A 16,859-nucleotide genomic window follows, 5' to 3' on the forward strand; every position below is an offset into this window, starting at 1 on the left:
TGTCCGTTAGACACTTTTTCACTTACAAATACATCTGTGGTTGCAAATATGATTAACAAATCAAACTCAACTTCCTGTACACTTGATCCTATCCCAACATACCTTCTAAAAACTCATTTTTCTTTTCTCATTCAACCTATTACTCACCTTATTAACAGGTCTCTTGCCACTGCCACTGTTCCGCTTAATCTGAAAGTAGCGGCCATTACCCCAATCCTTAAGAAGCCTGGCCTCGACAATGCCACTCACAGCAATTATATACCAATATCAAATCTAGCTTTCGTTGCCAAGCTACTTGACAAGGTAGTTGTGGCACAACTGCAATCACACTTAAAGAAACTTAATCTCTTTGAACCCCTTCAATCTGGTTTCCATACATACACAGCACAGAAACAGCTCTTCTAAAAGTACTAAATGACCTCCTTCTGGCTTCTGATTCAGGTGCACATAGTATCCTGGTTCTCCTTGACCTCAGTGCAGCATTTGACACTGTGTGCCACTCTACACTTATCTCACGATTGTCTGCAATAGGCATCACGGGTACGGCAATTCAGTGGCTGACCTCGTATCTATGTGATAGACAACAATTTGTTAAGATAGGTAACAATCGCTCACGCTCTGTTCCTGTTTTTCATGGTGTGCCCCAAGGCTCTGTACTTGGCCCGCTTCTATTTCTAATCTACTTGCTACCGTTAGGCCAGATCATCAGATAGCATGGTCTCAATTTTCATAGCTATGCTGATGATATTCAAATTTACTTCACGATCGATCCGAATTCATCTTTTCCACCCTCTTCAGTTATCTCCTGCCTTCACAAACTTAAAACATGGATGTCCTCTAACTTCTTACAGCTTAATGCTGGTAAAACCGAAATCCTGTTGATTAACCCTAGATCACAGAGCTCACCCAGACATGACATTTTTATTGATATAGATGGTATTGAGATTAGGCCTTCAAAAACTGTACGGAATTTGGGAGTTTTGTTCGACCCCACGCTCTGCTTTCACTCACACATTAGTCAGACTGTCAAATCATGCTTTTTTTACCTGCGGAATATTGTTCGTATTCGCCCCTCTCTTACCTTTATACAGTAGATACTGAAACTGTTATTCATGCTTTTATCACTTCCAGATTGGACTTCTGTAATTCATTATACAGCGGACTACCCACATCACTCCTATCCTTCACCAACTGCACTGGCTTCCTGTCATAAACCACATCCAATTTAAACTGTTAGTTCTAGTATATAAAGCTGTACATGGCCCGGCACCCAAATACCTTGTTGATTTGGTACAGCCATATGTTCCAACTCGGGCCCTTAAGTCTAACACTGAAAACCTACTCGTGGTACCCCGGGTCAGACTCTCCACGGTGGGCGGTAGGGCTTTTAGTGTTGTTGGCTCTAAGCTGTGGAATAAGCTGCCGAATCTTCGTGCGACCGACAACATCCGGACCTTCAAAAAACAACCTAAAACTCATATCTTCAAGCTTGCCCAATAAATCAATATCCTCATCACTACTTTTACTGTTCTTCACTTTTCCAGCTCTATTTGCTACATACTTCGTCGTAATTGTATATTTTGATAAATAATACAATATGTCTTTCTTTGATTCATATCAATCAGTGTATGCTTGTTTCCATCTGTTTTGTCTCTCATAAGCAGATGGCCTTTGTATTTGTTTGCTTGTTGTTTGTTTGCTATTTGTATTACATTGTGAAGCGACCTTGGGTTCTTGAAAGGCACTATAGAAAATAAACATATTATTATTATTAGGTGTTCAAGCACGAAGTGCTGAAAACCTGTTGTAATTGCTATTTGAAAAAAAAAATATCCCCATAAAACGCATCGTGCAGCCCAAACCGTAAGGCCCAGAGGCTTGAAACTCAGCCAGATGGTAGGCCTCAATTTGGGGACAACCTATCAGAGTATGACCCCGATTGGCCCATAGGTGGCGCTACAGCAACCAAAAGACCTACATTGCTCATAACTCCTCGACCGTTGGTCCTAGCCTCAAGCTTTTTACACCACTGTGATCCTTGGCTCAAGACGGACAAAATGTATATATCCAATTTCGATTTAGGCAAGTAAAATTTACCAGTCTAGGCCTATTCTCTGGACTCTCTAGATCAATAATTATCGAAAAAAAGTTGAAATTTTGCATTTGGGTGGCTGTAACAGGGTCATTTAAAAAAGGGGCGGGGCAAAATAATCTTAAAAGCCTATTAATCCTAAACGAAAAGTCAAAACTTCACAAAAATTGATGAGCATATGTGTCATAACATGGTGAAGAAGCATGAAAAGTTTCATGGAGATCGGACCATAGGTGGCGCTATAACTGTCAAAAAGGTCTCATTATTATTAGGTGTTCAAGCATGAAGTGCTAAATACCTATTGTAATTGCTATTTGAAGAAAAAAAATCCCCATAAAACGCATCGTGCAGCCCAAACCGTAAGGCCCAGAGACTTGAAACTCAGCCAGATGGTAGGCCTCAATTTGGGGACAACCTATCAGAGTATGACCCCGATTGGCCCATAGGTGGCGCTACAGCAACCAAAAGTACTAAATTGCTGTTAACTCCTCGACCGTTGGTCCTAGCCTCAAGCTTTTTACACCACTGTGATCCTTGGCTCAAGACGGATAGAATGTATATCTCCAATTATTTCGATTTAGGTAAGACATATTTTCCGCTATGTTGAATTTTGTCCAAAACCTACTTTTGCGAACTAGTCCCTGGTTTTTCGGCCGATCGGAACCAAACCAGTCTAGGCCTATTCTCTGGACTCTCTAGATCAATAATCATCGAAAAAAAGTTGAAATTTTGCATTTGGGTGGCTGTAACAGGGTCATTTAGAAAAGGGGCGCGGCAAAATACAGTCAAAAGCCTATAAATCCTAAAGGAAAAGTCAAAACTTCACAAAAATTGATGCATATGTGTCATAACATGGCGAAGAAGCATGCAAAGTTTCATGGAGATCGGACCATAGGTGGCGCTATAACTTGTAGCGACAATGAGTCTTACATTAAATTAGCTCAAATTATATATAGGGAATTTAATAATTAATCATGAATGATTAATATATTGCATATTACAGTTAAATTATCGAAGCTGAAAATAGATCGATTGTATGTATGAATTATCACCATAATGGGTTATGGTTCGTCATTAATATATCAATAGTCTTATTACAGATCGATTATATGAGATAACCTTAAATGGAATTAATTTAGTTACCGAACAATCTGTTTGTCCAGCAAACGGCCGTAAGATTAACTCATCAATTTTCAACAAAAATTATCTCTTTCTTATAATTCCAAAAAAGCTATTTTCTGGCCATGAAAATTCACCTTCTTGTTATTATAAAATTTAGGTTACTGAAATAGTAACGAATTGTAAAGCTTTGTAGCTAGATCAAACATTTCATTGACTTTGTAAAAATGAGCATTTTAGACAATTAGCAATCAAGAATATAATGGTTTTAATAAAATGAAACTACGGATACAGAATTCTACATTTAAACCCGGGATACATGTATGTACAATAAACAGTAAAACTAACGAGACAAACGAATAACAACGGGAGTGAGAGAGAGAGAGATTGAGTGAGAGAGAGTGAGAGGGAGAGAGAGAGAGGGAGAGAGAGAGAGTAAGAGGATGAGAAAGTGAAACTAACGGTCAGGTGATCGCAGCATGGCAAAAATCACAGACAACGTAACCCTTAGAGAGGCAACAAGAAATCACATCAATCAAATCAAATCAATAACCTATACTTGCGTATGGTTCTCTCTTTGTGTTGCTGAGGAATGCAGAGTCGTATGCGTGTTTGTCCTTCGGCGCTATAGGCTTGTTCTCTCGTGTCTTCCGGGGCGAGCAGACTCGCGGGAAGTTTTAAAGGTTCACCGAACGTGAAGTTACCAAGGAAATAGTTCAGAGTTAATCTCCCTCGGGAGGAGAGGTGAATATGAAAATAAAACTTAGTAAAGAAAGGAAAAGAAAAGAAACGCGGTGTAAAGCTCCCTAAGGAGCCATGGGACCGGAAACCTCTCACAGGAAAAGTGCTCTCTGAGAAACTTCTGTGTCAGGCTCTTATGGAGAGGAGGGGTTCACGCCTGCTTCGCGTATGTGAACCAATCATCTTAGAGCATCTCGAGCGGGAAAAGTTCTTCTTTGTCTTGTCAGGATAATTTATGATGGTATAACATTTTGTCATTTCTAGCCAGAAAGATTGTACACACAGAACAATACATTTCACTGTAATATCCTATGTATGACATAGGATATTACAGTTGTTGGTGTATCCTAATTGTTGGTGATTTTAATATACATGTAGATAATGGAAAAGATGCAATGGGATTGGCATTTAAATACATTCTTAACTCTATTGGAGTTAGACAACACGTGTCAGGACCTACTCATTGTCGTAATCATACTCTAGATCTAATATTATCACATGGAATCAATGTTGATGCTGTTGAAATTCTGCAGCAGAGCGACGCCATTTCAGATCATTATCTAGTCTCATGTAAATTACATTTAGCCAAGGCTGCAAAGCCAACTCTGTGTTACAAGTATGTTAGACCTATCACTTCTGCCACTAAAGATTGCTTTATCAATAATCTTCTTAATCAGTTTCATCGTCTCAGCATCCCAGATAGCTTAGAAGAACTTGATATTGCAACAGAAACTTTTAACTCTCTCCTTTCCAGCACTTTAGATACAGTTGCTCCGTTGCGCTTAAAGAAAATTAAAGAAAATAGTCCAACAACGTGGTACAACGAGCACACCCGGGCCCTTAAGAGAGCAGCCAGAAAAATGGAGCGCAACTGGAAGAAAACAAAACTAGAGGTATTTCGGATTTCATGGAAGGAGAGCTCGATTGCTTACAGAGAGGCTTTAAAAGCTGCTAGATCTGCTTATTTTTCAACCCTATAAAAATAAAATAAAAATAATCCAAGGTATTTATTTGAAAAAGGGGCTACACTAACGAAAAAGAAAGCTTCAAGCCCAGAAGTTTCCAAGAAACACAGCAGTAATGACTTTATGAACTTCTTCACTTATAAGATTGATAATATTAGGGACAAAATTATAACTATGCAACTGTCTACTACAGCATCACATCAGGGAGTGCATTATAGTCTCCCCGAGGTAAAATTTGATTCATTTGTTGCCATAGGAGAGGAAGAATTTTGCAAACTCGTTAATTCATCTAAACCGACAACATGTATGTTAGACCCTATACCGACTAAACTACTGAAAGAGATGCTTCCAGAAGTCATAGATCCTCTTCTTAACATCATTAATTCATCTTTGTCTTTAGGATACGTACCAAAAACCTATAAGCAGGCTATGATTAAACCGCTTGTTAAAAAAACGCAACTTGATTCTACAGAATTAGTCAATTACAGGCCGATCTCAAATCTACCTTTTCTGTCAAAGATACTAGAAAAGGCAGATACTCACAACTGTGTTCCTTTCTTAAAAGAAATGGTATCTGCGAGGATTTCCAGTCAGGATTTAGACCGCACCATAGCACTGAGACAGCTCTCATTAGAGTCACAAATGATTTGCTCTTATCATCCGATCGTGGTTGTATCTCTCTATTAGTGTTACTTGATCTTAGTGCTGCATTTTACACCATTGACCACAACATTCTCTTAAATAGACTAGAAAACTATGTTGGCATTAGTGGAATTGCATTAGCATGGTTTAAATCATATTTATCTGACCACTATCAGTTTGTAGCAGTAAATGAAGAGATGTCTCATCGATCACAAGTTCAGTATGGTGTACCACAAGGCTCAGTACTAGGACCGCTGCTGTTCACTCTGTTCATGCTACCTTTAGGAGATATCATTAGGAAACATGGAATTAGCTTTCACTGTTATGCTGATGATACTCAGCTCTATATTTCTTCCAAACCTAACGAAACTCACCAATTCACAAAATTATCGGAATGCATAGTTGATATAAAAAATTGGATGACTAGTAATTTCCTACTACTAAATTCTGAAAAAACAGAGATTCTAATTATTGGACAAAAAACTTCCACACGTAATAACCTAGAATACTGTCTAACACTTGATGGCTGCTCTGTTAAGTCTTCGTCGTCAGTTAGGAACCTGGGTGTGCTCTTTGATACCAATCTTTCATTTGAAAGTCACGTGTCTAGTGTCTGTAAAACCGCATTTTTCCATCTTAAAAATATATCTAAATTACGTCATATGCTCTCATTGACAAATGCGGAACAACTAGTTCATGCGTTCATGACATCAAGGCTAGATTATTGTAATGCTCGCCTGGGTGGTTGCCCTGCACGCTTAATAAACAAACTACAGCTAGTTCAAAACGCAGCCGCTAGAGTTCTTACCAGAACCAGGAAGTACGACCATATTAGCCCGGTCCTGTCAACACTGCATTGGCTCCCTATTAAACATTGTATAAATTTAAAAATATTGCTGATTACTTACAAAGCACTAAATGGTTTAGCTCCCCAGTACTTGAGCGAGCTCTTAACGCATTATAGTCCTTCACGTCTATTGCGATCTCAAAACTCCGGCCAGTTGATAATACCTAGAATATATAAATCGACTGCTGGCGGTAGATCCTTTTCCTATTTAGCACCAAAACTTTGGAACAATCTTCCTAACATTGTCCGGGAAGCAGACACAGTCTGTCAGTTCAAAGCTAGACTAAAAACACATCTCTTTGACCTAGCATTCACATAACACTCTATAGACTTCTATAATTCAATATTAGGCTGCTTAGATTAGGTCAGCCGGAACTGGGAACACTTCCCTTAAATCCTGATGTACTTGTTACATCATAAGAAGAATGGCATCTACACTAATTTTAGTGTCTTTGTTTATCCCGAGGTTTTCCCGCAGCCTGCCGGATCCAGGCCGTTTCCAGATCTGACGAAGGACTTTCGCCTGGACCTGATGACAATGCAGTGCTGAAGTGCCAACTAGCCTCTCCATATGGAGGATCCCTATACCACTCTACAGATAAAGCGTTGTGGATTTTTTTGGTTCGCGTACCTACCCGAAGTGATAAGATACAATAAAATTCTGCAATAAAATTTATAGACAAGACAAGTAGTTTGTTTAGGCATGGTTTGTAAGGAATTACAAACCTGCGCACATATATTCAAACGCACATAACTATAGAATAAATTCTTAATGCGCATGTGAACGCCATCAGCGTCTATCACAGGTTCGCGTTTAAAGTCTGTTTAGAGAGAACGGTGTCGTCTTAGCAGCCCCTAATTTAATAACAAACTATCATTTAGACGGAAGTGAATCAATCAAAACTAACTTTAGCTGGAAATTTTTTTTTTCAAGAACCACTATAAAACTAAACCAATCTCTGTTACCTTAAATTATATGTTTATCTCTGTAAAGCTGCTTTGAAACAATCTACATTGTTAAAAGCGCTATATAAATGAGGATGACTTGACTTGACTATTAACCAGTTTCATTACCATGCAAAGGCAGGGTTTTATAATCACTGTCGTCCCAAATGTGAGGTAGGGAGGTAAAGTTTATTCAATGCATTCACAATATGTAGGCTACACATTCATTATTGATCTTATGCCTAATACAGGGCCGTAGACAACCTCATAAATTTGAGGTTGGTAGGGGGTTCAAATTTTTTATTTCTCTGATGTGCATTTTTAAGACGTTTTTAAGACCAAAAAAAGGATAAGAAATAACTTTAAAACCATGTCAGTGGGCAGTAGATTATTTTTCAATACCTGCTCTCTCCTCATCTCCATCACTCTTTCTTTTTTCTCAGTCTCTTCATCTTTCTCTTCCCTTCCTAAACCTAAGCTTTTTTAATTTACTAAAGGCTACGATTTGTAATATACTCTCAATATGTACGCATTCATTATTAATCCTGTGTCTAACATGATTAAAACGGCTTTGTTAATGTTTCTTGTCCCCTAACAATGACAGTAAACTAATTATTACATTACATAAGTCACGTTACATAGGCCTATTTTCAGTTCAAAATGGCGAAATTAGACAAACCTATATTAGTTTGTCTGATTATTTTTTGTCATTCATTTAATATGTATGACCTAAAAAAAGTAAAATATGAAATGTTAAGTTTAGCTACTTACATCTTATCTCACACTTGACCGTACACCTCGAGTCGCACTGTTAAAATTCACGCTCAGCAGTGTCTGTGAACACAAAGCCCGCCTACTTTGATTTGATTGGTAATCTCAAATATTCTGACATTAACGAGCAGTGACAGACCAATGAGGCTCAGATGAACACACACACACACACACACCCTGTCCTCTGTGTCTGACGTGCTCTCTGCTCGGCGCCGCTGCGGATTGAAGATGAAGAACGCGCTGAATCTGATTACCCCCCCCTAAAAAGGGCCTAACGACGCCCCTGAATCTGATTATCCCCCCCTAAAAATGGCCTAATGACGCCCCTGCATCTCATCATAAAATTAAATCAATTCTCGGCACGCTTGTCAATGAATTTACAAATTCACATCTTGCTTGTTGCACGCACACATATGTCGAAATAACATTATTAATAATAATAAATGTTTAAGAATATTTGATTGAATGCTGAATGTTGTGCTTGTTCAATTTAATAAAATTAAAACTTTCATTGTGATAATTAAAATAATTGAATATTAAATATTAAGTGGCCAATTTTTGCACATTTATTTTATATATATATATATATATATATATATATATATACATATATATATATATATATATATATATATATATATATATACTGGTATATATAAAATTGCGCAGCTCCCCACTGTCAATGGTCTAGCACCCATTCACCACCTGCGTTAAAAAATGATCTGGCTTCGCCCCTGGTTATAACGGGCCACGTATTAAAAATGGTCGGGTTTAAATCAGGCTCGGGCTCATAATTACAGTTAATGTGTCGGGCCGGGCCGGGCTCGGACACAACATGCACGGGCTCGGGTCGGGTCGGGCTTGATTTTTTGGGCCCGATCTAAGCTCTAGTGTGTGTGTGCGTGTACACACTTGTCTAACTATCTAAGAGGGGACCTTGGTCATTACACACTCACCAACAGGGGACCGGCGAGCCAAGTGGGGACATTTTTCAAGTCCCCTGTTGATCATGCTTTAAAACATGTTAAAATCAAGTAAAAAACGCTCTGGTGAATTTTTTACATTTTTGACCAAGTGGGGACCTACGTGTGTGTATGTGTTTAAGTCCATACTCAGCAGCGCTTCTGTAGGCTGGAGCAGGAACTGCAATGGCCCATTAACACACGTCGTTCACACTTCTCTATTGTTTGAATGGCTTGCTGTCCCAGAGAGGCTCTGAGACTGTAGAACTGCTGTTTAACTGGCTGCTTAGTTGAGGAACTTTCAAGGATTTTCAAACATCCCCAAACATATATATGTATATTTTTTCATAATATAACTTATTTTTTTAAAAACATGCCAAGAGGGGATCTGCAACTCTTGACGATGTGTACCTATCCAACAGGGGACTCCCATAGCCTGTAATGGAACTGTGTGTGTGTGTGTGAACAGTGAAGTGAACTGGCAGTGAAGTCTTGCTTCATTATGTAACTTAAAGGGTAACTTGGCAACTATTTCAACTTAATAAAACCGTTTAGAAATCATTTGGGTGCTTAAATAACCTGTTCTTGGTGAGAATAGGGACTTTCCCCGCTCACCCCAATGTTCCCAGGCGGGAAACCAACCTTGCAACATGGAGACTAACGTCTCGGTAAGTTGGAAATAGGAAGTCTCGTGAGAAGTGAGAACGAGCGAGAAACGTGAACTACTTTACGGCAATTCGACATTAACACACATGCCATATGATTCTGTGTATGATGTATTACCCACCTCGGTAGACATAGCTCCACATGATAAAGTTGGCCGGCTCGGATAATAACAAATGAGCAGCGGTTGAAAGGGGGAGTAGGGTGCCGCAAGTGAGTTTTTATTTTACGATAGTGTTGTGAAATATATGCCCCACAGCTGTAGGGGGAGCTCTTTGAGACAATATGCAACAACAAAAGTGAAAATCAGCCAAGAAATGGCTAGAGTTGCCAAGTTCCCCTTTAAGGTAACAATTTCAGGTCACTACTTTATACAGTGAATAATGATTTTATTAATCAAAATGAACTCGGTCCCAAGTCGGGTGGTAAAGAACGATACTTGTTTGGCTGCTTTGTACATTTCTTGCCATCACAAACACACTAAAGATTTACGAGGTCAATCTCAAAATGTTATGTTGACTATTCAGTTGGTTCAGTTGAAATATATCACATAGGGATGTTCATTTAACACTTTTTTCTGACTGACACCTGATGCTTGTACAGTCATCATTGGTTAACTGACATAATTAGAACGTTAGATTAGAATTAAATGGAATTAGAATAGATAAGTGTCTGTGACCCATCAAAATACCTCAAAAATGTTGATGTGCATGTGCAAATAGCAGCATTAACAATAGAACATGAAGATTCACACACCAACACATCAAGCACCCGTAGTGCTTCTGTGAACACAGTAAAACAGAATAAAAAAATATATAACAGTGTAAAATAAATAGGCCTACTCAAATGAACAAAACTAAAGTGCAAAATAGTACATGTTTTAGGGTCTGTTTACACGACATCGTCTTCAACGGAAAACGGAAAACTTTTCGTGCGTTTTGGTTGTTCATTTACACGAAAATGCAATTTTGGGGGCCTGAAAATGCAAGCTTTTGAAAACGAGTTTCAAAGTGCAAGGTTTTGAAAATGATGCCTTTACCATCTGCATGGAAACAACAAAAACATAAATTTGTGAAAATGATACGTCATGCACATGCGTATAACATGTTCACATATGCGTATTATGTGTCCGCGGGGTGTTTCTGTGGGGTGTAGCAACATCAACTACTGGCTGGCTTGCATAATACAGCCTTTTTAGTATTGATAGGGTTTGTTTGTAAACAATTAGATGTATTTAACAATATTGTACATTTTACACACAGTGTTTACTGATATACAGTATGTAGTGTATTGCTTAAGCTTGAAAATTACTTAAATTATCTTTTTAACTGTTTACTGATAGTAATAATAGATAAAAATTCGTACTGTCAGTTAACAGGTTAGGCCGATCTGGGATGACACTATGTTGCTGTCTGGGACTGGTGTTTTAGTGTTACTATGAACATTGCCATTATATTCAGAGATAGTCTGAATCCGGGGGTGAAAAGAGGAGGTGTAGTCTGGTGCAAACTTTCCCTGGTGCTATTTTGCAGTTTCAGAAAACAATTCCGCCACAGAACAGGAAAAACCTAGTCTAAAGTCAGTGGCACGTTATTCAGATGCTATTTTAAGTGCGCATGCTTGGCCATAATGTGGCGTGTGCACAACGTGCATACACTTTGCTTCTTTCATTTTCACAGATGCAGTGGTTCCCATTTTTGCAAACCATACATAATTACAAGGAAAAATATTACCACACGAGGGAACTCATTGTGGTGTCCATGAAGATGTGAAAAGATAGGTATAAATAATGAAATAATGTATAAATCTAGCTTACACATTTACCCAAATTATTATACGCCTGCTTAACCGAAGCTAATTTGGGTGGGTTTCTCACATCCCCATACAATTTCACTCTTCTGTCTTTTACGGCCCTGACGAGAATGTCGGTCTCCTCCGCTGTGAACCGCTCCTGGCGTTTGCCTGCCAAATCTGCCATTACAATCTGCCATGGAAGAAGTGCGCCTGCTTTTAAAGGGAATGTGAGATGACAATCTGATTGGTTTATTGCATGTTACGCCCAAACCACACCTATGAGTAATGTAGCTACTTCAGACCAACCCATTTTAGATTTGAATCGGGCGCAAGAGTCATTTATGCCGCCGGTATAATAGCAAAGAGATCCGCCGACAAAGTTACTTGTGTTTTGATACTTGCGTTTGAGATTGTTAAAATAGGGCCCTAAAAAGTTTCAAAATATAGCACCAACATGCTGCTAACAAAAATCACTAGAGTTGTTTTTATTTATTATTCTTAGCAATGATTCATTTACAATATACACAATGATCTAGACTCTAGATACATAAAATGCAACTGCAGCAGTAAGTCAGAGGAACGCTTTTATTTCTTCCTTTGGTTCAATTTTGAACATGTTGCAGTTTTTTTTAATACAATTATAAAATTGTATAGTATGATTTGATACTGTATATTAGCAGCAATTACACATTTTTAACTTGGAAGATCCTCTTTTCTGTAATGAAAGACCAATCTTATGGGTTGTGGTCTCTCATACATTGGCCAGTATCTGTAAAAAGACAACATTGTTTGCCTTAAGGCTTAAATTAACTACTCGGTTACTATCGTAACCTCAGTTCTCCGAGATAGGGAATGAGTATTTGTGCAGCTATACATAGTGGGGAAACTCCTTTTCCTCGATTTACTGAAGCTTATGTGTAAAACGCATTTGCAGCTGCACAGCTAGCACATTGAGCGTCTGGCTTGCTCATAGGCTGTGCTGCGACAATTGCACATCCAATGAGCTAGCCCTACGTCATTACACGTCAGAGCCCGTCAAGGGGTGTGGCCCTAGCCTATAATATTCCCCTGAATTCGCCATTATAGCAGGTTTAACGACTGAAGCGACAATTCTCCAGGTTACTATAGTGCGGCCAGCTACGCAATACTCGTTCCCTATCTCAGGGAACTGAGGTTACGATAGTAACCGAGTAGTTCCCTTTCGAACGGTCACTTTGTATTGCGTAGCTATACGCAGTGGGGACGCCATGCAAAACGCTGCACTATAAGTAACTGGTTGCCACTGTAACTCAGGACCCCAGAGCTCACAGAACAAGCCAGAAAACCAAGTATACTGCATATAACAGACCGGACACCGTCGGGTCTAGAATCATATATATGTGTTAGTAACAAACCAACATAATATACTAATAAAACCAGACACCGTCGGGACTATTAGTATAAGAAATTACAACCGGCCAAAGTGGTTTATATATATATATATAAAAATATAAGATTTTTTAGACAAGTTGACAAGACAAATTAAAGTTGTCTTAAGGTAGGCGTGACTTTTGAATATATTATATCCTGCTTAATCATAGCTACAAGTGATACTGGGAGAGCTTTCACAATCTGTTTAAACTTCTTTTGGGTACATCTAACTTGAAATTTGTCACAGAATTCACCATGCTGTAAAACATTTCCTTCCACATCCAGGAAGTGGGCAATAGCCCAGACACCTTTAGAGAACCATTCTGGAATAAAAAGAGATTTTCTATTAACCAATATATACCTATTATTCCAAATTGGTGTATTGTGTGGAGTGAAATTATGCTTGAATATTAGTTTCAAATACAGAAGAACCTGTTGGTGGAAATCTGAAAGTTTCATAGGAAGTTTCTTAAAATCAAAATCGCATTTAAGAAGACAACTAATTCCGCCTACTTTTTCAAAAATCCGATTGGGGATATAAGACCACAATGAATTTTGATTTTGAATTTAATTTTTCAACCATCTAATTTTCAACATACCATTCATACAATCAAAATCTATTGCATTACCACCTCCATCCTCGTAAGTTCTAATTAAATCCTGCTAGGCTATATAATGACTTTTATTCCGCCATATGGAATCAAAATTTAATTTGTTGATAGTTTTAACTATTTGGGGTGCTATTGGAAGGGAGTAAGTTGGATATATTAATCTAGATAAACTGTCCATTTTAGTTAACAATATTCTGCCAAAAATGGAAAGATCTCTTTGTAGCCATCTATTTAAAAATTATTTGCAATTATCAACATTGTCTTTTATGTTTCGTTTATCAGAAATTTCTTTGTCTTTAGTCACCACAACACCCAAGTATCTGACTTCTTTTTTTACCTTTATGTTATATAATGATTGCATAGATTGGTGTTTTAACGGCAACAATTTACATTTATTTAAGTTTAACTAAGGTCCAAAAAATATTGATAGTTTGTAATGCTGTGGGAATTTGGAACTAATTTTTAAGAAATAAAGTTGTATCATAAGCCAACTGACTTATAATTATTTGTTTGCCCATCAAATTAAGACCTTCTATCACGCTGTTCTTAATTAAAATAGACAGAATTTCTGCAACCAATAAAAACAACAACGGAGAACTTCCACATCCATGCCTCATTCCTCTACCAATATTAAATATTTTACAAGTCCCGTGTCCCAAAGACACACAGCTATTTATATCAGAATAGAGCATATGTATAATATCTTTGAATTTGTCGCCAAAACCAAAATGAAGTGTTTTTAAAATAAATTGGTGTTCAACAGAGTCAAAGGCCTTATAAAAACCAAGGAAGAGTATAAAACTATCATCATCAATTAAATCACTATAGTTTAATATATCCATAACAAGTTTAATGATATTATGAATGACTCTTCCTTTTATAAAGCCTGACTGTGTCTCACCTATTATGTCTGCTATCCATTTTTTAAGTCTAGTTGCAATGGATCCTGAAAATATTTTATAATCTGCATTTAATAGCGTAATCGGTCTTAAATTGTCTAATTGCCGTTTGTCTTTCCCCGGCTTTGGAATCAAAGTAATTACACCATGTTCCATACTAGTCATCAATTCTTTCCTAACTATACATTCTATTAGCGCTTCAAATAATATGATTCTCAAATCTTCCCAAAAATATTTGTAGAAATTAACTGTGAGGCCATCTGTTCCCAGGGATTTGTTTAAAGCCATATTCTTAAGAACTGCATCCAGTTCATCAATACTAAGTTCAGAGTCACAGATCTTTTTAAAAGATAAATCAATCTGAGGGATTAGTGGACAAAGATTTTGAAAAAAATGATTACAGTCTACTTTCGAGAACTGAGAAGAAAATAATTTAGAGTAAAACATGTAGACTACATTTTCTATGATTTTAGAATCTCTCCTTACCTCACCATTTACTAAAAGACTAGAGATGCAATTTTTTTGTTGTCGACTTTTTTCTAGATTGAAGAAATAAGAGGAGTTCTTTTCACCTGATTCAATCCACCTTGCTCGCGATCTCACGAAAGCTCCCTGTGCTTTGTCAAGATAATGTTGATCTAACTTGTTCTGCAATTTGACTAGACTACTTTTTCTTTCTTTATATTGGTGTTGCTATACAGCATATATGTATTTCTTGTAATAATTTGTTTTCAAACTCTTTATTTTTTTTTGGTTAGTACTTTACTAAACTGAATAGGCTACTGACTTTCATTCTTAATTTGATAAATTCCCATTTGTTACTATGCCCAATAATTGCTTCATCATTTAGGATTTCAGTAATAATTTCTCGGATTTTACGGCAATATTCTTAATTTTGCAATAATTTGGCATTCAATTTCCAAAAGCCTTTCTTATATTGTCACGTTTCAGTATGTTTGAGTTTTGTTTTGTTATCTTGGTTTCCCCTGTGTTTGTGATTTTGGTTCAGTCCTGTTAGTTTTACCGCTCTGTCTGATTAGTTATTCCCGTCACCTGTGTTCTGTTAATTATCATATTAGTCCCTGTTCATTAAAGCCTTGTGTTTTCCCTCAGTGTTTGTTGGTCGTCGTCGATGTAAGGTTGTGTGTTTTTGAAGTCCTGGAGATTCCTTTGTTTCTGTCTGTTCCTGTAAGTTTAGTTTGTAAATAAATCAACTATACTTCCGTTGCCGTGTCCTCGTCTTTGGCATCCTGCAACAACCCTGACATATATGTTGATTTATCTGTAGGTTCTAAGACCAGTTCTATGAAACAGTGATCTGATAAAGGTGCATTAGACATAGTTGTCTTTGTAACATGACTCATTATATTGTCAGTACACAACCAATAATCAATCCTAGATTTACAGCTTCCATTTGGTCTAAACCATGAAAAACCTTTTATTCCTGGGTATATTTTTCTCCAACTATCACTAAAATTATTATCAGTCATAAAGTTATTAACGTCTCAGGTTACGTATGTAACCCTGGTTCCCTGATAGGGAACGAGACGCTGCGTTTGAGATGCGGTGGGAACGCTCTGCATGATTACGTCGTGAAGCACGTGTAAAATCAGTCCAATGGAAGCCCACTACGACATTGGTGACGTCATAGACCAGGAACATATAAAGCAACCCTGAAATCAGACCGCGATAGCTTCTGAAAAACCTGAAGCAAGTCGATCAGGGCATGCAGGAAGTATGGCAGGCAAACGCAGCGTCTCGTTCCCTATCAGGGAACCAGGGTTACATACGTAACCTGAGACGTTCCCTTTCAAGGGAACTCAAGCTGTGTTTGAGACGCGGTGGGAACCCCATACCCACTACGCCATAGTGACAAATGCCCATTCTGTGTGAAGTCCAGCGCACACTAAGAAGCAAGCAACCTCGCCCCAGGAGTGGAGAGGTCAAGGTCATAAAACCTGAAAAATGTATGCGGAGAGGACCATCCTGCCGCATTACACACGTCAAGAAGGGAAACTCCCGAAATTAAGGCCATAGAGGCAGCCATACTCCGAGTAGAATGGGCCCGCACAGCCATAGGTGAAGGCTGTCCGGCTGCTTCATAAGCCAATGAAATAGCATCGACTATGCATTTACTTGTAAAGACTCTGGGGCGGATCTAATCCGTGGGGAATTTGCATATCATAATTAATAATTGGTAATTAATAATTATTCATACATGTTTGGATTAGATCAGTCTTACATGTTAATAAAACCCCCTGATAAGGGATGATATGTAATTTTACCTGCATGCATGCTTGTGTATCCTTGCACTTAACCACAAGTTGATTGTAATTACCTGCACGGACCACGTCTTACAAAACAGGCTAAATTAATTAGCTCAATTGTCAGACTAATA

This window comes from Siphateles boraxobius, unplaced genomic scaffold (genome assembly GCF_051911475.1).
Source record: "Siphateles boraxobius isolate OS27281-9 unplaced genomic scaffold, OSU_SipBor_1 12, whole genome shotgun sequence".
Taxonomy (NCBI): Eukaryota; Metazoa; Chordata; class Actinopteri; order Cypriniformes; family Leuciscidae; genus Siphateles; species Siphateles boraxobius.